Raw genomic sequence first — 26,331 nt, forward strand, 5'->3', positions numbered from 1 at the left:
TCCCTTAAAAAATATATCATGCCAGTCAGATGAGGTCCATAAAAAACAAAAACAAAAACCAAACACAGCAACAAGGAAATTAGTTGAACCATTAAAATATAAGATCACTAAGCACAAAAATACTTCCATACATTTTTATTTTATTATTATTATTTTGAGACAGAGTTTTGCTCTTTTTGCCCAGGCTGGAGTGCAATGGCATGATCTCGGCTCACTGCAACCTCCACCTCCTGGGTTCAAGCGATTTCTCCTGCCTCAGCCTCCTGAGTAGCTGGGATTACAGGCACGCACCACGATGCCTGGCTAATTTTTTATATTTAGTAGAGACGGGGTTTCTCCATGTTGGTTAGGCTGGTCTCAAACTCCAGACCTCAGGTGATCCACCTGCCTCAGCCTCCCAAAGTGCTGGGATTACAGGCGTGAGCCACTGCGCCCAGTCTGCTTCCACACATTTTTAAAAAGAACTTACTGAAACCAAAATATGAAGCCTTTTGGGAAATGTTAACTTAGACTTTTGAACTAGTGTGTGGTATTAAAAAAGCACTTGATGATAGAAGAAAAAAAAAGCACTTGATGAAGAGTCAAGAGTCCTGGTATTCAAGTTCAGGCTATTTCATCAACTACCTGAATGACACTGAGCAATCCAATTAAATCTGCTTGTTTAAAGATCTCTGATTTAGGCATTATTATTCTATGGTGCCATTCACTGGTCTTAACTTGAGCTCTAAATCCTGTCTTGACATCTTTAATTTTTATTAAAGGACATCTGCTACAGTTTCAACTGGCTTGTGCATTTAGCAAAATGTGCATTTCACAACTGCATAAGCAAATTAAGAAAAAACAATAATCCTTACTGATATACACATGGATCTTACTACCTTTCTATAAAAAGTTAGGAATAGGCTTGCTGTTTTTATTGAGATCATTAGATTTCCTCAGCCTGACCCGAGGCAAGGCTTCTAAAACTGTGATGTTTGTACAGGTAGCCTCACACCTCTCTTTCTTCACCTCCTCCTACTTCCTCACAGCGCCTTTGCCCTGACCCCAGGTGTCTCTGCTTTCACAATACTCTGCAAGCTGCCAAACACCCACCTCCTTCTAACCCCCTTGTGCCCACTGTTTTGTTCACTCTTTAGTACACAGTGCCTCATTATTAAAATTCCTTCTTCTTTATAAAAACCAATGTTCATTCTTGAAGTTCCCAACTCAGTGGATATGATGAGGAAAACTATTCGATTAAAAGAATTAATATTAAGTTGTGAATAAATCTACAGCTCATTTTACAGAAATGTAATTGGTGGAATTACAGACTTAATAGCAATGTAAAAACATTTTAGGGAGTGCAGGGAAATTTAAGAAGGTACAAGTCACTTAAAGGGCCTGTTTGCTTTATAGCCTTGCTGCTTAAAGTATGGTCCTAGGACCAACAGCAATGACATCAGCTGGGAGCTTGTTAGAAATAAGAACCTCCGTTCCACTTGTCAGAATTTGCATTTTAACAAGATAGGGGAAACTCAGGGTAGTTTGTATGTATTTTAAAGTTTGAGAAGCACTGGTTTATAGTATTCCAAGTAGGCAAACACCTTTTCTCCTCTTTAATTTAAAGTGGGGTCAGCTGTTGGTTATGTTCAGTTTATTGCTAATCTCTTTTTTTTTTTTTAAACAAAAGGTTTTACATATTTCTTACTGAACCAGCCTGGTAGTGCAGAGCATATTCATCAATACTAATTTTTGCCATTAAACATGTCCAACTGTCCAGATAGTGGTGACGTTTCCAGCTTGATATGATCAGATGATAGTGACCTTGATACTGAATGGATGTGTGTGCCATCCCATGTGCAAATCCTTATAGACCCAGCTTGGTTCTTCTCCAATGTGTCCTTTTGGTGTTGTAGCTGATTACCAGTTTTCATCCAAATCCACTGGGGAATGAGACAGTTTTGCTTTTGTTTCTTGGCCAGGAATTACTTGATCCTGAAAGTCTTGTGAGAAGACATGGTGAGAAATTTAGTCCTATTATTAATCTTTATGTTTATGTTGCATACATTCTTATATTTATGATAATTTTCATAAAATTTGAAAAAAACATACATTTATATAAAAGGCAGGCCTATAAAAGGCTGTAATCTCAGCACTTTGGGAGGCCGAGGTGGGTGGATCACCTGAGGTCAGGAGTTCAAGACCAGCCTGGCCAACATGATGAAAACCCGTCTCTACTAAAAAATACAAAAAATTAGCCAGGCGTGGTGGCGGGTGCCTTGGGAGGTTACTAATTGGGAGGCTGAGGCAGGATAATTGCTTGAACCCAGGAGGGAGAGGCTGCAGTGAGCCAAGATTGCACCACTGTACTCCAGCCTGAGGAACAGAGCAAGAATCCGTCTCTAAATAAATAAATAAAAGGCTTGGTCATATGTATGAGCCAGTAAAACCAACAGGAATCTGTTTTCCCCTAGAAAGTCTATTAACCAAGAATACAAATAGGAAACTTGTATTCTCCTCTACTGATAGACCTTTAAACATTTTTTATAGTACCATTGATACGATAGACTAGAATGCAAAATTTACATCCATTTCAAAGATAAAATAAGCAGGATGCAGTAGCTCATGCCTATAATCCCAGCACTTGGGCAGGCTGTGGCAGGATGATTGCTTGAGCCCAGGGGTTCAAGACCAGCCTGGGCAACATAGCAAGACTCCATCACTACAAAAAAAAAAGTAGCTGAACATGGTGGTGCACACTTTTAGTCCTTGTTAATTAAGAGACTGAGGTGGGAGGATTGCTTGGACCTAGGACATTGAGGCTGCAGTGAGCCATGATAGTGCCACTCCAGACTGGGCAACAGAGTAAGATCCTGTTTCAAAAAAATAAAAATAAAAGATAAAACAGACTAAGTGGGGACATGGGGCCAAATGCCTACATTCCTTGGCAGGTGGGGGATTCAAATTTATCCTTTCTCTTTAGAGGCTATTTGGACAAAAAAGTTTGAAAATCAGTCAGGTGCAGTGGCTCAAGCCTGTAATCCCAGCACTTTGGGAGGCCGAGACAGGTGGATCACAAGGTCAGGAGATTGAGACCATCCTGGCTAACACGGTGAAACCCCATCTCTACTAAAAAAATACAAAAAACTAGCCGGGCATGGTGGCGGGTGGCTGTGGTCCCAGCTACTTGGGAGGCTGAGGCAGGAGAATGGCGTAAACCCGGGAGGCGGAGCTTGCAGTGAGCTGAGATCCGGCTACTGCGCTCCAGCCTGGGCGACAGAGTGAGACTCCATCTCAAAAAAAAAAAAAAAAAGTTTGAAAATCTCTGGGTCTCCCGGTCAAGTTGATTACTATTATTTCCTGAAGACATTCTGTTTCTTCTGACTTCCATGCTTTTGCCCCTGCCTGCTATTATCTCCAATACAAACCTTTCAAGTCACAAAATTTACTTGATAAGATGGAAGTAGGTGAGAAGCCAACTTGTTCTTGCCTGGCACCAGCACAATTTTGGCCTACATTTTGTTTTCTCACAGAAGGAAGATGATCTTAGGTTTGTGCAAGTCTGCCTGACCTGAAATTTGAAGACCTGGATCATAGCTATTTGGTGAAATTAATTGTTGCTTTATATAGATATAGTTATTTAGAATTTATTCAGTCCAACCAACCTATGGGGGACTCTTAACTTCCCAATAGATGGCAATTCATTATATTGCTAAAATTACCACAACTGTTACTTGAATTTTTACTGGATAATCTAATCTAGACAATTAGATTCCATTCTACTGGAACTAACAGGTAGACTGTTAGAATATTGCAAAGAGGAATTTATACAGTTCTACAGAGTGACTTTTTACCTCCAAGTATGAAGTTTAATGTCTTCCTACTTCTCATTCTAAAAGATATGCCAAGAAGACATATGTCTCATTATCACATATTGGACAGCTCAGTTCTGAGTCAGTGACCCTCTCACCTACAGAAATCATCCACTGCGCCAATAGTGAGGCAGGTTGGCTAACCTTGTTTTCTGTTGCTTATGGGGCTTTATATGCCCTGAGGAAAAAAGACTTGAGTTTCAACATCTATCATTTCTGCCTGTTGGATTTCTTAAATCCATTCTATTTAGGAGAAATTTCTTGAGGTGTGCATCCCACTTCCTATACGCATGATTCCGTGATATTCAAAACCTATTTATTGAGTGCCTACGATCACTGTGATAGACACGACCCAGGAGAATCTAAAATGGGTAAGACCATCTCTGTTCTTCAGGAGCTTTATAGTAGTATGTGTGTGTTTGTGTGTATGTGGGAGAATGAAGTGGGGGTTAAAAAGTACATAGAAAACTGTAATATAAGGCAGAACACACATGCTATGTGTAGGCCCACCAATAACATTTCTGGGATTCATATCAAAAGAACAAATTGAGGCCCACATACCATATACTAAAATCTATAAAAGTTGTAAATCAAATTAACACAGACTACCAAATAAAATATAGCCTCATACCTCAACAAGTAAATTTTCATAGCAACCAAATAGAAAAATGTGTGTAAAGCTATAGTTTTTATATGATTGGAAAGAGAAGTGAAATGTCGAAAAACGACAGAGTTTAAATATTATTGCATGTGTCCAGATGTTCCACTGATAATCCAGTGGTGTGTGGATGAGAAATAAAATTTTTTAAAGTGTAATTTATATATCGTTATATTTATTCCATAATTTTTATCTTGCTATCATTTCAACAAAATTGTGAATTATGTTATCATCATTAAAGTTTTTGTTTATCTGTATTCTATCTACAGCAATTACCTAGATGTAGTAAAATTTAAAGGGTACAGGCAAGGCACAGTGACTCACGCCTGTAATCACAGCACTTTGGGAGGCCAAGATGGGTGGCTCACTTGAGGTCAGGAGTTCGAGACCAGCCTGGCTAACATGAATAAACCTTGTCTCTACTAAAAATACAAAAATTAGCCGGGTGTGCAGGCAGGTGCCTAGAATCCCAGCTACTTGAGAGGCGGAGGCAGGAGAGTCGCTTGAGCCCGGGATGTGGAGGTTGCAGTAGCCGAGATGGCGCCGCTGCATTCCAGCCTGGGTGACAGAGCAGGACTCCATCTCAAAAAGTAAGTAAATAAATAAACAAATAAAGGACACAAAAATTGCATATGTTGAATACATTTTCCTTAAGAATGTCAATGTAGGCCGGACACCGTGGATCATGCCTATAATCCCAGCACTTTAGGAGGCCGAGGCAGGCGGATCACCTGAGATCAAGAGTTCCAGACCAGCCTGGCCAACATAGCAAAACCCTGTCTCTACTTAAAAAAAAAAATACAAAAATTGGCTGGGCGTGGTGGCGGGCGCCTGTAATCCCAGCTACTCAGGAGGCTGAGATAGGAGAATCGCTTGAACCTGGGAGGTGAGCACCTGTAATCCCAGCTACTCAGGAGGCTGAGATAGGAGAATCGCTTGAACCTGGGAGGTGGAAATTGCAGTGAGCCGAGATTGTGCCACTGTACTCTAGCCTGGGTGGCAGGGCAAGACGTCTCAAAAAATTAAAAAAAAATAAGAATCTCAATATAAAAATGTAAAATAAAAACTACTGGCCAGGCACGGTGGTTCATGTCTATAGTCCCAGAACTTGAGGAGGCTGGGGCCAACTGATTGCTTGAGTCCAGGAGTTTGAGACCAGCCTGGGCAACATGCCAAAACCCCATCTCTACAAAAAATACAAAAATTATCTGGGCCTGGTGGTATGTGCCTGTAGTCAGTCACAGCTATTCAGGAGGCTGAGGCGGGAGGATTGCTTGAATCACTTGAGCCTAGGAGGTTGAGGCTGCAGTGAGCTGAGATGGTGCCACTGCACCCCAGCCTGGGTAGCAAAGCAAGATCCTGTCTCAAAAAGATTTATTTTATGTTTTAAATTATTTTACTTATAGAATATTTTTATCTATTAAAACTGAGTAGAAAATAAAATTATAACTAATTAATATCAATATTTTAAGTCAAAATTATTTAAATCTGACATTTTGAAATGTTTTGGCCAGGTGTGGTGGCTTGTGCATATAATCTCAGCACTTTGGGAGGCCAAGCCGGGTGGATCACCTGAGGTCAGGAGTTCGAGCCCAGCCTGCAGACATGGTGAAACCCTATCTCTACTAAAAATGCAAAAATTAGCCGGGTGTGATGGCCCATGCCTGTAATCCCAGCTACTAGGGAGGCCAAGGCAGGAAAATTACTTGAACCTGGGAGGCAGAGGTTGCACTGAGCCAAGATTGAGCCACTACACTCCAGCCTGGACAACACAGTGAGACTCCATGTCAAAATAAATAAATAAATAAATATTTTTTTTTCAGCTAAGGTATTGCATAAAGTACACAAATCTTAAGTATATAATTTGAAGGACTTTATACTTGTGTACATCCACGTAATCATCACCCAGATCAGATACTTAACATCTCTAAGACATCAGCAAGCTCCCTCATGTTGGTTCTCCAAGCTGATAACCCTGCAAAAGGTAACCATCAATCAGATCTCTATCACCAGATAAGAGTTTTGCCTGTTTTTTAACATTATTAAGATATAATTCACAAAATATACAGTTCATCCATTTCAAGTATACAATTCAATGCTTTTTTTAGTATATAAGCAGAGCTGTTCAAACATTACCACAATTTTAGAACATTTTCATCACCCCCAAAAAGAAACTCTGTATCTCCAAACACTCCCCTTTTCCCACCAATTTTCCCAGCTCTAGGCAACTTCCAATCTACTTTCTGTCTATATGGATTTACCCATTATGGACATTTCATATGAATGGAATCATACAATTTGTCATCCTTTGTAAGAGCTTTTTTCCACTTAGCACATTTTCAAGGTTCATCCATGTTGTAGCACATGTCAGCATTTCTTTTTTTTTTAGTGGCTGAATAATATCCCATTGTATAGATATACTGCATTTTAACAATCCATTCATTGGTGGATGAACATTTGGGTTGTCTTCACTTTTTGGCTATTATGAATAATGCTGCTGTGAACATTCTTGTGCGGCCTTAATGTTTCTATTTATCTTGAGTATGTACCTAAGAGTAGAATTCCTAGGTGATATGGTAACTCTATGTTTAATTGCCAAACTCTTTTGTAAAGTAATTGTATCATTTTTACATCTTTTCACTTAAAGTTTGTTTTGTTTGATATGAGTACAGTCACTCCAGCTTTCTTATGTTTGCTCTTTGTATATATTTTTCCATTCTTTTACTTTCAGTCTATGTGTATCTTTTTTTTTTTTTTGAGACGGAGTTTCACTCTTGTTGAACAGGCTGGAGTGCATTGCCGTGATCTTGGCTCACCGCAACCTCCGTCTCCCAGGTTCAAGTGATTCTCGTGCCTCAGCCTCCCTAGTAGCTGGGATTACAGGCACATGCCACCACGCCTGGCTAATTTTGTATTTTTAATAGAGATGGGGTTTCACCATGTTGGTCATGCTGGTCTCGAACTCCTGACCTTAGGTGATCCACCCACCTCTGCCTCCCAAAGTGCTGCGATTACAGGCATGAGCCACCGTGCCCGACTATATGGTATCTTTGAATGTAAACTGTCTTCTGTAGCCAGTGTACAGTTGGGTCTTTTTCATAAATGCAGTCTGACAATCTCTACCTTTTGATTGGATTTGATTGGATTGCTCAATTAATAAACACTTATTATTATTATTGATATAGTTGGATTTATGTCTGACATTAACTTTTTTTTTTCTTTATGGACAGAGTCTCCCACTGTCACCCAGGCTGGAGTGCAGTGGCACCAACTAAGCTCACTGCAAGCTCCTCCTCCCAGGTTCACACCAATCTCCCGCCTCAGCCTCCTGAATAGCTGGGACTACAGGCGCCCGCCAAACGCCTGGCTAATTTTTTGTATTTTTAGTAGAGACAGGGTTTCACTGTGTTAGCCAGGATGGTCTCGATCTCCTGACCTTGTGATCTACCCACCTCAGCCTCCCAAAATGCTGGGATTACAGGCGTGAGCCACTGCACCCGGCCGCCATTAAAAGTTTCGTAGGCCAGGCCCAGTGGCTCACGCCTGTAATCCCAGCACTTTGGGAGGCTGAGGTGGGTGGATCACCTGAGGTTAGGAGTTCCAGACCAGCCTGGCCAACATGGTGAAATCTCTACTAACAATTTAAAAAATTAGTCGGGCATGGTGGCGGGTGCCTGTAATCCCAGCTACTCAGGAGGCTGAGGCAGGAGAATTCCTTGAACCTGGGAGGCAGAGGTTGCAGTGAGCCAAGATCACACCATTCCACCATAGCCTGGGCAACAAGAGTGAAACTCCGTTTCAAAAAAAAAAAAATTTTTTTTCTTTTGTTTCTATCTCTCATGTATTTTTTATTTTTATTATTATTATTTTTGAGATGGAGTCTCATTCTGTCGCCCAGGCTGGAGTGCAGTGGCACGATCTCGGCTCAGGGCAACCTCCACCTCCCGGGTTCATTCACATCATTCTCCTGCCTCAGCCTCCCGAGTAGCTGGGACTACAGGCTCCCGCCACCATGCCGGGCTAATTTTTTGTATTTTAGTAGAGACAGGGTTTCACTGTGTTAAACAGGATGGTCTTGATCGCCTGACCTCGTGATCTGCCTGCCTTGGCCTCCCAAAGTGTTGGGATTACAGGCGTGAGCCACCACGCCCCGTCAGCTCTCATGTCTTTTTATTCTTCTCTTCCTCCTTTACTTTTTTTTTAAGTGAATATTTCCTAGTGTAACATTTTAATTCCTTTACTGATTTTTTTTACTACATTTCCCTCCCCTCCCCTCCCCTCCCCTCCACTTCCCTTTGCAAGAGCTTTTTTTCACTTAGCACATTTTCAAGGTTCATCCATGTTGTAGCACGTCAGCACCTTGTTTTTGTTTTTTTTTTTTAATGGCTGAATACTGTCCCATTGTATAGATATACCACATTTTAACAATCCATTCATTAGTGGATGAACATTTGGGTTATCTCCACTTTTTGGCTATTATGAATAATGCTGCTGTGAACATTCTTTTTTTTTTTTTTTTTTTTTTTTTGAGACGGAGTCTTGCTCTGTCGCCCAGGCTGGAGTGCAGTGGCCGGATCTCAGCTCACTACAAGCTCCGCCTCCCGGGTTTACGCCATTCTCCTGCCTCAGCCTCCTGAGTAGCTGGGACTACATGCGCCTGCCACCTGCCTGGCTAGTTTTTTTTTTGTATTTCTTAGTAGAGACGGGGTTTCACCGTGTTAGCCAGGATGGTCTCGATCTCCTGACCTCGTGATCCGCCCGTCTCGGCCTCCCAAAGTGCTGGGATTACAGGCTTGAGCCACCGCGCCCGGCCGATGTGAACATTCTTGTACAAGCTTTTGTGTGGCCTCTTCCCTCCCCTCCCCTCCCCTTCCCTTTCCTTCCCTTGACAGAATCTCACTGTGTCGCCCAGGTTGGAGTGCAGTGGCACGATTTCAGCTCACTGCAACCTCCGCCTTAAGGGTTCAAGCAATTCTCGTGCCTCAGCCTCCAGAGTAGCTGGAATTACAGGTGTGCACCACCATGCGTGATTAACTTTTGTATTTTTGGTAGAGAGGGGTTTCACCATGTTGGCCAGGCTAGTCTCAAACTCCCGACCTCAAGTGATCCTCACGCCTCAGCCTCCCAAGGTGCTAGGATTACAGGTGTGAGCCACCGCGCCCGGCCTTATATTTGTATTTTCTTAGTGCTCACTGTTGGGCTTACCATATCATCTTAACTGAGCAGAGTCTTGTTCAGATTTATTCCAAGTTAATTCTGTGAGATAAAGAAATACTATTCCTGGTCAGGCGCAGTGGCTCACACCTGTAATCCCAGCACTTTGGGAGGCTGAGGCAGGTGGATCATGAGGTCAGGAGATTGAGACCATCCTGGCTAACATGGTGGAACCCCGTCTCTACTAAAAAATACAAAAAATTAGCCGGGCATGGTGGCAGGTGCCTAGTAGTCCCAGCTACTCAGGAGGCTGAGGCAGGAGAATGATGCAGAGGCAGAGGTTGCAGTGAGCCGAGATCACACTACTGCACTCCAGCCTGGGCAACAGAGCGAGACTCTATCTCAAAAAAAAAAGAAAAAAGAAATACTATTCCTATACAGTAGTATTCCCTCTTTCTCTTTTTGTATTAATATTGTTATACCAATTATATCTATATGTGGCTATATATTTATACCTATAAATCTTTATTAACTTGTTACCTTATAGAATTTTATCTCTATTAAAGAAGACGTGGCTGAGAGCGGTGGCTCATGCCTGTAATCTCAGCACTTTGGGAGGCTAAGACGGGTGGATCATGAGGTCAGGAGATCGAGACCATCCTGACTAACATGGTGAAACCCCATCTCTACTAAAAATACAAAAAAAAATTAGCCGGGCTTGGTGGCAGGTGCCTGTAGTCGCAGCTACTTGGGAGGCTGAGGCAGGAGAATGATGTGAACCCGGGAGGCGGAGCTTTCAGTGAGCTGAGATCCCGCCACTCACTCCAGCCTGGGTGACAGAGCAAGACTCTGTCAAAAAAAAAAAAAAAAAAAAAAGAAGCTGTGAAAAGAAAAGAGAGCAAGTATATATTTATAGAGTCGTTATATTAACCTTCCTATTTACCATTTCTTGTTCTCTTTATTAGTTCCTGTGGATTCCAGAGTTACCATCTTGCTATAGCTTTGCTCCTATCTACCTCATTTGTGTTGTTATTGCTAAATATGTTACATTCCTCTAACAATTCAAAACATATATACTGGTTTATATAATTGCTTTTTAAATCAAGTAAGAGAGGAAAGAAGAAGTAGTATACTATTTTTTTTGTAATTACATAATTACCTTTACCAGTGCTCTTTGTTTTTTTCACATAAATTCAAATTATTGGAGCCACTTGCTTTCAGCCTGAAGAACTTCCTTTATTAGGTCTTGTTAAGGTGGGTCTGCTAGCCAAAAAAAAAAAGAAAAAAATTTATCTTTTTGTTTATCAGTGAATGTCTTTATTTTGCCCTTATATTTGAAAGATAGTTTTCCTGCCTCTCAGATTCTTGGTTGACAGGTCTTTTTTTTCCCTTTCCTTCAGCTCTTGAAACACATCATCCCATTGCTTTCTGGCCCCCATTGATTCTGATGAGAAGTTAGCTGTTAATCTTATTGGGTTTCCCAATAAGTTACTACTTTCAAGATTTTCTCCTTGTCTTAGGCTTTCACCATTTTTATGGTGATGTGTCTAGGTGTAGATTTTTTTGAGTTTGTACTACTTGGTTTGGTTTTTTTTTTTTTGAGGCTGAGTCTTGCTTTATCAACCAGGCTGGAGGGCAGTGGTGTCATCTCGGCTCACTGCAACCTCCACCTCCCAGGTTCAAGTAATTCTTATGCCTCAGCCACATGAGTACCTGGGATTACAGGCGTGCACCACCATGCATGGCTAATTTTTGTAATATTAGTAGAGATGGGGTTTCATCATATTGACCAGGCTGGTCTCGAACTCCTGGTCACAAGCAATACAGCCCCCCCCCTCAGCTGCCAAAGTGCTGGGATTATAGGTGAGAGCCACCGCACCTGACTGAGTTGGTCCTATCTGGAATTTGTTGAGCTTCCTGGATGTTTAGATGAATGTTTCTTATCAAATCTGGGAATTTTTCAGCCACCACTTCTTTGAATAAGTATTTTTTTCCTGTTCCTTTATCCTCCCCTTCTGGTACTCACATTACACATATGTTGATGCACTTAATGGTGTCTCACATTTCTCTGAGGCCCTGTTTCCTTTTCTGCATTTTTTTCTTCCTCTGTGTTCTTTGAATTGCATTATCTCTATTGACACATCTTCAAGTTTGACTTGTTCTGTCAGTTAAAATGTACTGTTGAGGTCCTCCAGAAAAATTTTCATTTCAATTGTACCTTCAATTATTGACTTTCCATTTGGCTCCTTAAAAATATTTTATATGGCTTTATTGATATTCTCTATTTGATGAGACATTGACCTTATAGCTTCATTTACTTTTTTTTTTTTTTTTTTTGAGAAGGAGTCTCGCTCATTGCCCAGGCTGGAGTGCAGTAGCACAATCTCAGCTCACTGCAACCTCCACCTCCCAGGTTCAAGCAATTCTCCTGCCTCAGCCTCCTGAGTAGCTGGGACTACAGGTGAATACCATGACGCCCAACTAATTTTTTGTATTTTTAGTAGAGACGAGGTTTCGCTGTGTTAGCTAGGATGGTCTTGATCTCCTGAACTCGTGATCTACCTGCCTCAGCCTCCCAAGGTGCTGGGATTACAGGTATCCACCACCATGCAGGCTCCTTTTTTTTTTTTTTTTTTTTTTGAGATGGAGTTTTGCTCTGTTGCCCAGGCTGGAGTACAATGGCACAATCTTGGCTCACTGCAACCTCTGCCTCTTGGGTTCAAGCGATTCTCCTGCCTCAGCCTCCTGAGTAGCTGGAATTACAGGCACCCACCACCATGCCTGGCTATTTTTTGTATTTTTAATAGAGATGAGGTTTCGCCATGTTGGCCAGGCTGGTCTCGAACTCCTGACCTCAGGAGATCTGCCTGCTTTGGCCTCCCAAAGCGCTGGGATTACAGGTGTGAGCCACTGTGCCCAGCCTCTTTACTTTTTAAAGCATAGTTTTCTTTTGTTCTTTGAATTGTTTGTTAAATCTGACATCTGGGCCCTCACACAGGTATTTCTGTTGCCTGTTTTTGTGTTTGTTTTCCTTGTATAAGAGTCACACTTTTCTGTTTCTTTTAATGTATCACAATTTTGTTGTTGTTATTGAAAACTGGACATTTAGTCCATAGCAACTCTGGATACTGACTCCCTTTACCCTTCTCCAGAGCTTGTTTTTATTACAGTTATTGTCATTAATTAATTTATTTATTTATTTATTTTAGGGACATAGCTGTTTTAGTGAAGTCTATTTTCCCTGCAATGTGAAGCTTTTTGTGTCACTCCTTGGAGGACTGTCCTGGGATGCAGTGATTTCAGCAAAACTCTCATCCTATCTCTTTCTTGATTTCTCTTTAAAGCTGGATGCTTTATTGGTTATAACATCCAGCTATTAGGCTGCACTAATTGCCTGCTGTTTTTCACTAATTGTTGTTTTCAACAATTCTCGGGGACATAAATTGTTCCATAAACAGGTTTAATTAAATTCAGGCAGGAGTAGATTTTGAAGCCATTCTTTTGGGTTTGTTTTGACCTCAGGTGAGCTCTTTGTTGTGGTAGCTAATGAAGAATTTTGTGGAAATACAAGAGTTTTGAGAAGCAGTTGGCATTTGAAGTACATCTTTAAAAGTGAATTGGATTTCAACAGGCAGAGATGTAAGGGTAAAGGTAAACTGCAAATGAGGTAAGAGAATTATCCGAGATTCAAATCATGGGCATTCAAGATAAAAAAGAGAATTATCAAAGACACAGAGCCAAGGAATCATGGTATTCTCATTCTGACTGTATATGAATATGAGTATAGTGGAAGATACAAGTGAAAAAATATTTGCTTAGTATTTTTATCTTTGGACTTTAGATCCATACTATGAAGGGTCTTGAATGCCTTCTCAAAAATTTGTGCCTAATTTGGTAGGTAATAGCTAGTGTATTCATTAAAGCTAGGTCCAGTTGCATTAAAAGGAGAGCCATATAAGGCCAGGTGCGGTGGCTCACGCCTGTAATCCCAGCACTTTGGGAGGCCGAGGCAGGCAGATCTCCTGAGGTCAGGAGTTCAAGACCAGTCTAGTCAACATGGAGAAACCCAGTCTCTACTAAAAATACAAAAATTAGCCAGGTGTCCTGATGTGCACCTGTAATCCCAGCTACTCAGGAGGCTGAGGCTGGAGAATCACTTGAACCCAGGAGGCGGAGGTTGCAGTGACTTGAGATCGCAACACTGCACTCCAGCCTAGGCAACAGAGCCAGACTCCATCTCAAAACAAAAACAAAAACAAAAACAAAAACGAAACAAAAAAAAGCACTGCTCTAAAAAATAAAGTGTATAGGCCTGGCATGCATGGTGGCTCATACCTGTAATCCCAGCACTTTGGGAGGCCGAGGCGAGCGGATTACCTGAGGTCAGGAGTTTGAGACCAGACTGGCCAACATGGTGAAACCTCGTCTCTGCTAAAAATACAAAAATTAGCCACATGTGATGGTGCAAGCCTGTACTCCCAGCTGCTTGGTAAGCTGAGGCAGGAGAATTGCTTGAACCTGGGAGGCGGAGGTTGCAGTGAGCTGAGACTGTATCATGGCACTCCAGTCTGGGCTACAGAGTAAGACTCTGTCTCAAAACATGAAAAAGAAAAAGAAGAGTCATATAAATGGCTAAACAAAATTAGAATTTATTTCTGTGTCGTATAAAGCAGTCTGGAGATAGACAACTCAGCACTCCCATCAAGACTCCATAGTCACTCACTCATTCTCTCTTTCTGTTCTACTCTTCTTAGTCATTAATTTCATCCTCATAGTTTCCTTGTGGTCTGAAATGGTGGCTGGGGATCCAAATATTATATTTATTTCCTAGACAAATAAAGAAAAAGGGGTAGAGACACAAAAATATGCAATTCCCAGATGAGTTATCACCCCTTTACAGTTTTCCTGAAAACCCATCTAATACATTCTATTTACATTTCAGTGGATACCTCACACTATAGGGAAAGCTAGACATTCTGGCTTTTTTTGTTTTTTTTGAGATAGAGTCTCACTCTGTCGCCAGGCTGGAATGCGGTGGCGTGATTTTGGCTCACCGCAACCTCTGCCTCCTGGGTTCAAGCGATTCTCCTGCCTCAGCCTCCTCAGTAGCTGTGGTTACAGGCGCATACCACCATGCCCAGCTAATTTTTTTTTGTATTTTTAGTAGAGACGGGGTTTCACCATGTTGGCCAGGATGGTCTTGATCTCTTGACCTCGTCATCCGCCTGCCTCGGCCTCCCAAAGTGCTGGGATTACAGGCGTGAGCCACTGTGCCCTGCCCTTTTTTTTTTTTTTTTAAGACAGAGTCTTGCTGTGTTGCCTAGGCTGCAGTGCAGTGGCACGATCTCGGTTCACTACAACCTCCACCTCCTAGGTTCAAGCAATTCTCCTGCCTCAGCCTCCTGAGTAGCTGGGATTACAGGCGTCTGCCACCATGCCCAGCTCATTTTTTGTATTTTTAGTAGAGATGGGGTTTCATCATGTTGGCCAGGCTGGTCTTGAACTCCTGACCTCAGGTGATCCGCCCACTTCGGCCTCCCAAAGTTCTGGGATTACAGGCATAAGCCACCATGCCTGGCCCACTCTGGCCTTCTAACCAGGCACACTCACTACTGTCCAGAATAAAATCAGAATTCTGCTACTAAAGAAAAAGAGAAAATGGATACTGAGTAAGCGGCTAGCAGTCTCTGATATAGGGAGCTATAGAAGCTTTTTGAGTAGGGTAATCACACAATTCTAGCATTGTTCTGGGAAGACTTGTCTGGTTGCTGAGGAAATAATAAAGTTGTGGATACTTGTTAGGGTGCAATTGTGACTGAAATTACAGGTAAGAAGCAAAAATGACCTTAACTAGGACAGTGGCATGTAAGATGGAAAGGATATCCTAAAATGAAAAAGTCTGGGAAAGGGAGGATCACAGATAAAAATTTGTTTTTGAAAAGTCGTTGCAAGACTTCGGTAGGAAAAGCTATTAAAATCACTTTTCCCTAGGTAAGAAAAAATGTTGGAAATAGAAAACAAAAGGTAAGTTTCCCTGGGCCTGCATTTCATCCAACATTTTAACATATAATGTGAACATGGAAATACACAGGAAAAACATTGGGTTTACACATCACTTTGTAGAGTAATACCAATCTGACAGGAACAAAAAAAAAAAGAGGTGGTTGCAGTAGTGTACACCTGTAATCTCAGCTACTCAGGAGGCTGAGGCAGGAGGATTGCTTGAGCCCACAAGTTTGAGTCCAGCCTGGGCAACATAGTGAGATCTAGTCTCACTATGGTTGTTTTTTTTTTGTTTTTTTTGTTTTTTTTGTTTTTTTTTGTCGTTTTTGAGACAGGGTCTCGCTCTGTCGCCCAGGCTGGAATACAGTGGTGCGATCTCAGCTCACTGTTACTTCCGCCTCCCGGGTTCAAGCAATTCTCCTGCCTCAGCCTCCCAAGTAGCTGGGATTACAGACATGTACCACCACACCCAGCTAATTTTTGTATTTTTAGTAAAGACAGGTTTTGCCATGTTGGCCAGGCTGGTTTTGAACTCCCAATCTCAAGTGATGTACCCACCTTGGCTTTCCAAAGTGCTGAAATTACAGGCATAAGCCAGTAAGCCTGGCCCCATGATGTTGATAATTACTTTTTTTTTTTTTTTTCAAGAGAGCAACTTCCCTAAGAAAAAAAAGGGAAAAAGCTCAAGAGACTGGCTGAGCGAGTAAAACTGAGCTTCGATATAGAGAAGTGTGAGTTAGACTGAAGGGAAAATTGTACTCGTAATGTAGTTGGGCTCTGAGATATAATTTATAATCCTAGAAACATGTCTTAGAGTCACTGTCAACAGCTCAATATTTTCCTGTGGCCTCAAAGGACCCCAAGGTTAACCAATATTGGAAAGGCACAACGAAACAGACAGAAAAATTTGACCCTACCATGATACTATGCCATGGTGCCTCAAATCATCTAAACCTTAAGGAAAACATAATTGCCTAAAGATATGAAGATGGTCAAGCAAGGTATTTATTAGTTGTGGAGGCCAAAAGAGAAGCTGTAGTATGATAGTCCAGAAAGCCTGGGAATTTTCAATATTCAAACGGTGAAGGTTTAAAAGGAATGTAATTAAAGTACGTAAAATTATAACAAAAGTTTACTAAAGACAGAAAATTGACTCAGGCATACTTTGTGAACTCAGAAAGAGGAATACACTTGGGCTAAACAAAATTAAGTTCTATTTTGCTTACCAGGTAATAAATTAATTACTTCTGATTAATATATAGATCACCAAGATAGGTCACCAATAAATAGATCACCAATATATAGGTCACCAATAAAGCCCTTAAAAAATAATATCAATACCAAGAGTGAACTGTAATGTAAACCATGAACATTGGGTGATAATGATGTGTCCATGTAAGTTCATCAATTGGAATAAATGTACCACTCAGGTGGGGGATGTTGACAATGGGGGAGGCTATATGTACACTTATGGTGGTAGGTGGTATACATACATTCTGCTTAACTTTCCCATAAACCTAAAACTGCTCTAAGCCGTGTGGGGTGGCTCAAGCCTGTAATCCCAGCACTTTGAGAGGCTGAGGTGCGCAGATCACTTGAGTTCAGGAGTTCAGATCAGCCTGGCCAACATGAAGAAACCCTGTCACTGCTAAAAATACAAAAAATTAGCCGAGTGTGGTGACACACACCTGTAATCCCAGCTACTTGAGAGGCTGAGACAGGAGAATCACTTGAACCCAGGAGTGCAGTGACCCAAGATCGTGCCACTGCACTCCAGTCTGGGCAACAGAGCCAGACTCCATCTCAAAAAAAAAAAAAAAAAAAAAAACCTGGGCCAGGTGCAGTGACTCACGCCTGCCTGTAATCCCAGTGCTTTGGGAGGCTAGGTTGGATGGTTCACTTGAGATCAAGAGGTCCGGAGATAGAGACCATCCTGGCTAACACAGTGAAACCCCGTCTCTACTAAAAACACACAAAAAAATTTAGCCAGGCGTGGTGGCGGGTTCCTGTAGTCCCAGCTACTCAGGAGGCTGAGGTAGGAGAATGGCTTGAACCCGGGAAGCAGAGCTTACAGTGAGCTGAGATCACGCCACTGCACTCCAGCCTGGGCGACAGAGCAAGACTCTGTCTCAAAAAACAAAACAAAACAAAACAAACCTGCTTTAAAAAATAAAGTATGTAGGCCTGGCATGCGCGGTAGCTCATGCCTGTAACCCCAGCACTTTGGGAGTCCAAGGCGGGCAGATTACCTGAGGTCAGGAGTTTGAGACCAACCTGGCCAACATGGTGAAACTCTGTCTCTACTAAAAATACAAAAATTAGCCGGGATTACAGATGCCTGTAATCCCAGCTACTTGGGAGGCTGAGGCAGGAGAATCACTTGAACCTGGGAGGCAGAGGTGTTGCAGTAAGCCAAGATCATGCCACTGCACTCCAGCCTGGGCGACAGAGCGAGACTCCATCTCAAAAAAAAAAAAAAAAAAGAGTGTATTAAGAAAAATTCACAAATGCAAAATCTTCAGTGAAAAAATTCAATATTTGAATGTGTCTGTATGCATAAAGAATTGTGTGAAAGAATGGACACCAAAATGTTAAAGTGTTAAAGGTGATTATTTCATTTTGAGTCATTTTTATTTTCTTCCTTAATAATTATATATGTTTTCTGAATTTTTCAGCAAGCTTGTGGTTTCGTTTATTTGTTTGTTTGTTTGTTTTCTGAGACAGAATCTCGCTCTTTTGCCCAGGTTTAAGTGCAGTGGCATAATGTTGACTCACTGAAACCTCTGCCTCTTGGATTCAAGTGATTCTCATGCCTCAAGCCTCCTCAGTAGCTGGGATTACAGGAGTGAGCCACCACACCTGGCTAATTTTTGTATTTTTAGTAGAGATGGGATTTTGCCATGTTGGCCAGGCTGGTATCAAACTCCTGGTCTCAGGTGAACCACCCAACCCAGCCTCCCAAAGCACTGGGATTACAGACGTGAGCCACCGTGTCTGGCCAAGTTTGTGTTATTTATCTAATAAGGAATACATCTGTCTTCCTCTTGGAAATAAAAACAATACATATTAGGCTAATAAAGAAAATTAGCCCCTTCCTGTTGGAGAAATAATCTTAGCCCCTTCCTGTTGGAGAAAGAATCATGGGGAATAAATTCTGGTAGTGTCAGAAAAGATGAACTGGGTCACTGGCAAGCACAGCTGTGTGGCAGCTATTCCATTCCTATGTGGGACAGTCAGGTGGTAGAATCCATTCACCAGTGGTGCTTGAGAAACTCTTGATGCTGTTTCCTTATGTGCATACCTCTTGGAACTATCATTACATCTCTGGTGGTGCCTAGAATGTACTTTGCTATTTAGAGCTAGAGAAAATTCATGTAGGCAAGATGGATTTTCTTAACCAGCATAGATTGCTCTCTCCCTTGTATATAAAGACTTCTGCTTGCAGAAAAACAAGTGATGATATAGCTTGAAAGATGACTGGATCAGGTGGGCGCCATGGCTCACGCCTGTAATCCCAGCACTTTGGGAGGCCGAGGCAGGTTGATCCCCTGAGGTCAGGAGTTCGAGACCAGTCTGGCCAACATAGTGAAACCCTGTCTCCACTAAAAATCCAAAAAATTAGCCAAGCGTGGTGGTACATGCCTGTAATCCCAGCTACTCAGGAGGCTGAGGCAGGAGAATCACTTGAACCCGGGAGGCGGAGGTTGCAGTGAGCCAAGATCACACCACTGCACTCCAGCCTGAGCAAAAAGAGCTAAACTCTTTCTCAAAAAAAAAGGAAGGAAGGAAGGAAGGAAGGAAGGAAAAGAAGAAAGAGAGAAAGAGAGAAAGAGAGAAAGAGAGAGAAAGAAAGAGAAAGAGAAAGAAAAGAAAGAAAAAAAGAAAGAAAGAAAGAAGGAAGGAAGGAAACAAAGAAAGAAAGAAAGAGGAAGGAAGGAAGGAAGGAAGGAAGGAAGGAAGGAAGGAAGGAAGAGAATCACTGAGAAGAGGAATGTGTCAGACCCCTGTTGTCTTCGAGGTTGACCCACACTCTAGGACCTCATGCTTTCAGTTACTTTCTTAATTCATTCAATCTCTTTATTGGGTAACCCATAGATATTGTGTTAGGTGCTTTGGGATATAAACAAGACAGGATTCCAGCCCTTCAAGAGTTTTCAGAAACGTTCCAATGAAGGTCTGTGTCCTGGTTTACACCCTTGCCTCACTGTCTTACTCAATCACAAAACCTTAACTCCAGATTAATCTGTTTTCCCTATGCTTGAGTGAACGCCAATGGCGAAATTATACATACTTGGGATGGGGTAAAGATTTATTGCCTGTTTGGTATCCCTAAGGGAGTTGTGGTCCTTTGAAGAGCTGAGATGTTTTGTTTGTGTTTTTAAAAGGCTGGTTTGATTTTTGTTCAGTTTCCCTTTTTGTCTCCCCTATAGAACCCAGTGCCTTCTGGCAGTAGGGCTCAGTTCTAGGCCTTAGCCATTGTTCTTTTTCTTCTCTACAGCAACGTTTAGCTGCATCTCTGGATAGAGTATTAGATGGCTTTTATCTTTGTATTTTTCTGTATTTGATTTTATTTTCGGCCAATATGCATTGTTGATAGAAAACACGTGAAAGCTACTTTATTGTCAAAACAGAAGGAAAGTTCATTGCTTCTTGTTCTATTCTTTCAGGTTTTAGTAGAAGGTGTACTAACGCAGTTTAAATATTAACCCAGGTAAAGCTTATTCTGGCTCCTTTTCCTGGATGTATTTTCTTATCTCGGTCAGCATTAACTCTACCCACCCGGACTGCTAAGTCATAAATCCTGGATACATCCTTAATACCTCCCCGCCACCATCCAAACACTATCTAATTCTGTCAATTGTCACTTTAACTATCTTTCAAATATGTCCCTTTCTTTCTTTCTGCCTTAGTTTGCTACTGCCTTAGTTTAGGCTTTTATCATCTCTCACTTGTATTACCACATCACCCTTCTAATTGATCTCTCCACCTCCAGCTGCATCTCCTCTAGTACAGTCTCCTAAATCATAACTCCCCTCTACTTAACATCCTTCACTGGCTCCCCACTATCTATAAAAATATGAATCAGTCTGGGCAATATAGTGAGACCCTGTCTCTACAAAAAAAAAAAAAAAAATTAAGCCGGGCGCTGTGGCTCACGCCTGTAATCTCAGCATTTTGGGAGGCCGAGGCAGGCAGATCACCTGAGGTCAGGAGTTCAAGACTAGCATGACCAACATGGAGAAACCCTGTCTCTACTAAAAATACAAAATTAGCCAGGTGTGGTGGCGCATGCCTGTAATCCCAGCTACTTGGGAGGCTGAGGCAGGAGAATTGCTTGAACCTGGGAGGCAGAAGTTGCGGTGAGCCGAGATTGCGCCACTGCACTCCAGCCTGGGCAACAAGAGCAAAACTCCATCTCAAAAATAAAATAAAATAAATTAGTCAGTCATGGTGGTGGGTGCTTGTGGTCTCAACCACTTGAGAGGCTGAGATGGGAGGATTGCTTGAGTCTGGGAGGCAGAGGTTGCAATGAGTCCAGATTTGCACCCTTGCCTGGGTGACAGTGAGGCCCTGTCCACACCCCACCCCATCAAAAAAAAAAAAAAAAAAAAAAGAGAGTATGGCTCAGAACGTCTCAACATGGTCTACAAACTTTTTAAGTCCTGACACTGGCTTTACTCCTGGCCCCTTTAACAATACTTATGACTTCCTTCATGTCTCCTGGATGGTTCTGTCTCCTTATTGCCTTGTGGCCTTTGACCTTGATTTTTTTTCCCTTTGTTTGGAATGTTCCTCCTCCCTACCCTGACAAAAAAACTCCTCTACTGGTTCAGAAAACTGGGCTCAGTTAGCCTTCCTCCATTCTCTCTTCCCTCTCCTCCAACTGCCAGCTGTGATAATCATTAACCTGCTCCCACTGTATTCAGAAGATCATAACATAAACAATAATAACAGCGGTTAGGCAGGCCTCGTGGCTCACACCTTTAATCACAGCTAGTTAGAAGGCTGCTGCAGGAGGACAGTTTGAGTCCAGAAGTTTGAGGCTGCAGTGAGCTACAATCATGCCATTGCACTCCAACCTGTGTGATGGAGCAAGAAACCTGTCTCCAAAACTAAGAATAAAAATAAAATAACATTAACTATTAAAACTGGTTGAGCACTTCTATATACCAGCGTCTATATGTGAAGCTTTGCCGGGCGCGGTGGCTCACACCTGTAACCCCAGCATTTTGGGAGGCCGAGGTGGGTGGATCACAAGGTCTGGAGATCCAGACTGTGGTGAAACCCCATCTCTACTAAAAATACAAAAAAAAATTAGCCAGGCGTGGTGGCGGGCGCCTGTAGTCCCAGCTACACGGGAGGCTGAAGCAGAAGAATGGCGTGAACCCGGGAGGCGGAGCTTGCAGTGAGTGGAGATCGCCTCACCGCACTCCAGCCTGGGCGACAGAGCAAGACTCCGTCTCAAAAAAAAAAAAAATAAAATAAATAAATAAATAAATAAAAATAAATAAATAAAATTAAAAAAAATAAAATATATGTGAAGCTTTGAAGGCATTAACCCATTTAATCCACACAATGACCATGTTGTGTAGACACTTTTTTTTTTTTTTTTGAGACAGAGTCTCCCTCTGTTGCCCAGGCTGGAGTGTAGTGATGTAATCTCCGCTCAATGCAACCTCCACCTCCTGGGTTCTGGGTTCAAGCGATTCTCCTGCCTCAGCCTCCCGAGTAGCTGGGATTATAGATGCCTGCCACCACACCCGGCTAATTTTTTGTATTTTTAGTAGAGATGGGGGTTTCGCCATGTTGGCCAGGCTGGTCTCGAACTCATGACCTAAAGTGATCTGCCCACCTTGGCCTCCCAAAGTGCTGGGATTACAGGCGTGAGCCACTGTGCCTGGCTAATAAACAATTTTTTTTTAACATCTTTTTTTTTTTCTTTTTGAGAGGGAGACTTGCTCTGTCGCCCAGGCTGGAGTGCAGTGGTGCGATCTCGGCTCACTGCAACCTCCGCCTCCCAGGTTCAAGAGATTCTCCTGCCTCAGCTTCCCAAGTAGCTAGGATTACAGGCGTCCGCCACCACACCTGGCTATTTTTTTGTATTTTTAGTAGAGACAGGTTGTCACCATGTTGGCCAAGCTGGTCTCGAACTCCTGACCTCAGGTGATCTGCCCACCTTGGCCTCCCAAAGTGTTGGGATTACAGGCATTAGCTACCGTGCCTGGCCTTTAACATCCTTTTATTGTAACACTTATCTCATTGTTTTGAAATGGCTTATACTTATTAGTGTCCTATTTTTTTTTTTTTAATATGATGAAGTCAACACTTGCATTTAACCAAATCTTGATTCCCAAGGATTGTGTAATGTGAGATTTTCAGTGCAGTGGTGGGAGAGGCTTGGAGTCTGAGCAGAGGCTTTGGAGTCACTCCAATCATATATCATCTTTGCCCTTGCACTAAATGGTATCACCATCCTCTCAATTGCTTAAGGAAACAATCTGGGATTCATCTTGTTTACTACCTTTCTTCACACCTGCACCTCAGGAAAATATCCTGAAATCTTTCAATTTCTATTTCCACACCAACCAGCCTAGTCCAGGTACCACCATATACCCCATGAACTTGCCCAATAACTTTGTATTGTTCTTCAGCTCCTTTTGTTCCATTTCTGCTCCCTTCAAGTCATTCTCTATAAAATAGTTTGATTAAAAAAAAAATAAACCAATGGCTGGGCACAGTGGCTCATGCCTATAATCCCAGCAGTTCAGGAGGCTGAGGCGGGAGGATCACTTGAGCCCAGGAGTTCAGGACCAGCCTGGGCAATACAACGAAACCCGTCTCTACAAAAATACAAAAATTAGTCTGGTGTGGTGGCGCCTGCCTGTAGTCCCAGCTACTTGGGAGGCTGAGGTGAGAGGATGACTTAGTGAGCCTGGGGAAGTAGAGGATGCAGTGAGCCCTGATTGCACCACTGCATTCCAGCCTGGGCAACAGAGTGAGACCCCATCTCAAAAAAACAAAAACCCAAACCCTTCATTATCTTGCCTTGCACTTAACAGACAAATCCAAACAACGTGATTAGGTTCCTGCTTAATGCTCTAAATTCAACTCCAAACCCCTACTTAACATGCTGAAGCCTCCTGGCCTGTTCCTCAAACAGCCACGCTTCAGCATTAGCCACAGTTCAGCATCGGGGCCTTCACACCCATTATCCTCTGTCTAGAATGTTCTTCCTCCCCATGGTTGGCTTGGCTGGCTCCCTCTTGTCATTTAGGTCTTAGCTCCTAAATTGTCTCCTCAGAAAGTCCTGCCTTGACCATTTTGTTTTGTTTTCTGCTCAATACTTATCACTGCCAGTGATTAGCTCATCTATTCGTTTTATTACTTATGTTCTCCATTAGAAACACAATCTTTTGTTGTTTCAAACAGAATCCCACTCCGTCGACCAGGCTGCAGTGCAGTGGTCTGATTTTTTGGCTCACTGCATCCTCCGTCCCTCACCCCCCACCCCACACCCCCCACCACAGGCAATCCTCCCACTTCAGCATCCCGAGTAGCTGGGACCATAGGGGCCTGCCACAATTCCCAGCAAATTTTGTTGTCATTGTTGTTGTTTTTAAATTCTGTAGAGAGGGAGTTTCACTATGCTGCTCAGGCTGGTCTTGTACTCCTGGCCTCAAAGTGATCCTCCTGCCTCAGTCTCCCAAAGTGCTGGGATTATAGGCTTGAGCCACCTGTTTGTTTCCTTTCATACCTAGTCCTGCAGAACATAAGCCTCTAAGTGCAGGGGTTTCTTCTGTTTATTCACTGTTGTATTTCTAGCACCAAGAATACTATCAATATTTTTTGAATGAATGAATCAAACAGCGAAAAAGCGGGTCATCTTGGTGTGTATAAAAGGTAGCGAACAGAATCCCAACAGAAATGAGTCCCTATGTTCCTACTGCTCTATAACTAGTGGGAGTAGGGAGGGGAAGCAGCTGGGGTCTACCAGACCCTGTCACCAACTAGTTGGCACACGTGGCAATCACAGTTGTAGAAGAGGCCAAATGGAGCTCTTCTGCCAATGACATCCAGTACTAAACTCGACTGGACACTGAGGGCCAGTTCTGCTTTGAGTGAACAGTGCAGCCTGCTGGGTGGCCAAGGGAACGTGTACAAATCCACTTTGTTTAAAGGACCACAGAAGTAGTCAGTTCTGTTAAACCTCATCTATTTCTTCGGGGATTTTTGTCCTGGGGAGGAGTGGGGAAGAAGCAATTAGTCAGGCCAGGCTAGCCGGTATTAGTTTGCAGGCTGCGAGTGCAACTCTTCAGTCTCTGCTCCTCTCATCATTGCCTTTTCACCTACCTTTACTCTAAATTCACCTACACCTCTGCCTTCACAAAATCCAAGCGATTAACTATTGTATTTAATCTCTGTCCCAAATCTCTCTGCATCATTCTTCTTTTGATTATGAAGTCACGAGGGCCCTTTATTTATTTTATTTAATTTTTTAAAATTTTTTTATTTTTGAGACGGAGTCTTGCTCTGTCGCCCAGGCTGGATGGAGTGCAGCCGCACGATCTTGGCTCACTGCAACCTCCACCTCCCGGGTTCAAGCGATTCTCCTGCCTCAGCCTCCCAAGTAGCTGGGACTACAGGTGCCCACCACCACGCCCGGCTAATTTTTTTTGTATTTTTAGTAGAGATGGGGTTTTACCGTGTTAGCCAGGATGGTCTCGATCTCCTGACCTCGTGATCCGCCCGCCTTGGCCTCCCAAAGTGTTGGGATTACAGGTGTGAGCCACCGTGCCCGGCCCTATTTATTTTGTTTTTAAAACTTTTTTTGAGAAGGAGTTTTGCTCTTATTGCCCAGGCTGGAGTGCAATGGCATAATCTAGGCTCACTGCAACCTCCGATTTCCGGGTTCAAGCAATCCTCCTGCCTCAGCTTCCCGAATAGCTGGGATTACAGGCGCGCGCCACGACGCCCGGTAATTTTTTGTATTTAGTAGAGACGGGGTTTCACCATGTTGGTCAGGCTGGTTTCGAACTCCTAACCTCAGGTGACCCAGCCACCTCAGCCTCCCAAAGTGTTGGGATTACAGGAGTGAGTCACTGCGCCCGGCCTCAAGGGCCCTTAAATATTACTTAGTTGTCCCATTATTTGGTGTGTTTTATTATTTGGTGCAGGTTTTGTCCCCTTACCTAGTTTGAATGTTGCTGAAGGACGCTGCTTTTCAAAGCCTAAGGAATCTCCTGATAAAGCACGAATCTTGGTGTGTAGATAAGTCAGCGATTCTTGCTTCTGGCTAGTTCTACGTTGTTCCTGGATGGTGAGTTCAAACTGCAATGATCCACAGCTTCAGAAGTGGCTTATTCCAGTCGGCCTAGGAGCCAAACGACCCCGCAGCTCCATGCTACCACGCAGGATGCCGTTTCGGACTTGCAGGGAGTTGTCGCAGTCCGGTTTTGGCTTCACCTTCTACAGCTAGGGTGGAAGTGTCAAGCAAGATGTTGTCGCTGGTGTCATGATGTCCAGGTGAGAAGCTTACCTGGCAGGCTGCCAGGGCCAGCTAAGAGCGCTGGCGCCGGGAACCCGCGCGCCCGGGAAGGGGCGGGGAGGTGGGCGGAGCCTGGCAACCTCGGGACCACCAATAGGATGCTCAGCCGGAGCTGGCCC

At 42.9% G+C, this 26,331-nt stretch overlaps 1 protein-coding gene and 1 long non-coding RNA gene across 7 annotated transcripts in view; one reads left to right on the forward strand and one right to left on the reverse strand.

The window, feature by feature from the left end:
• Positions 1–119: 119 nt before the first annotated feature.
• Positions 120–26,279, reverse strand: LOC102121669 (uncharacterized). 6 transcript variants are annotated; one of them, XR_012428242.1, is made up of 5 exons: positions 25,857–26,279; positions 14,387–14,490; positions 10,823–10,923; positions 6,433–6,484; positions 120–1,982 (listed from the first exon to the last, which is right to left on the reverse strand). It is a non-coding gene; the product is annotated as an uncharacterized lncRNA (long non-coding RNA). The 6 variants fall into 6 exon arrangements; XR_010581940.2 differs by having other exon boundaries at positions 6,390–6,484; XR_012428243.1 differs by lacking the exon at positions 14,387–14,490 and having other exon boundaries at positions 6,390–6,484.
• The window catches only part of SOAT1 (sterol O-acyltransferase 1), a 61,224-nt gene continuing 60,855 nt past the window's right edge, over positions 25,963–26,331 (forward strand). The window contains exon 1 of the mRNA XM_045393381.3: positions 25,963–26,190. The gene's annotated coding sequence lies outside the window, so the exon portion shown is untranslated. The remainder of the gene's footprint in view (positions 26,191–26,331) is intronic.

The sequence above is a fragment of the Macaca fascicularis genome, chromosome 1 (genome assembly GCF_037993035.2).
Source record: "Macaca fascicularis isolate 582-1 chromosome 1, T2T-MFA8v1.1".
NCBI classification, from domain to species: domain Eukaryota; kingdom Metazoa; phylum Chordata; class Mammalia; order Primates; family Cercopithecidae; genus Macaca; species Macaca fascicularis.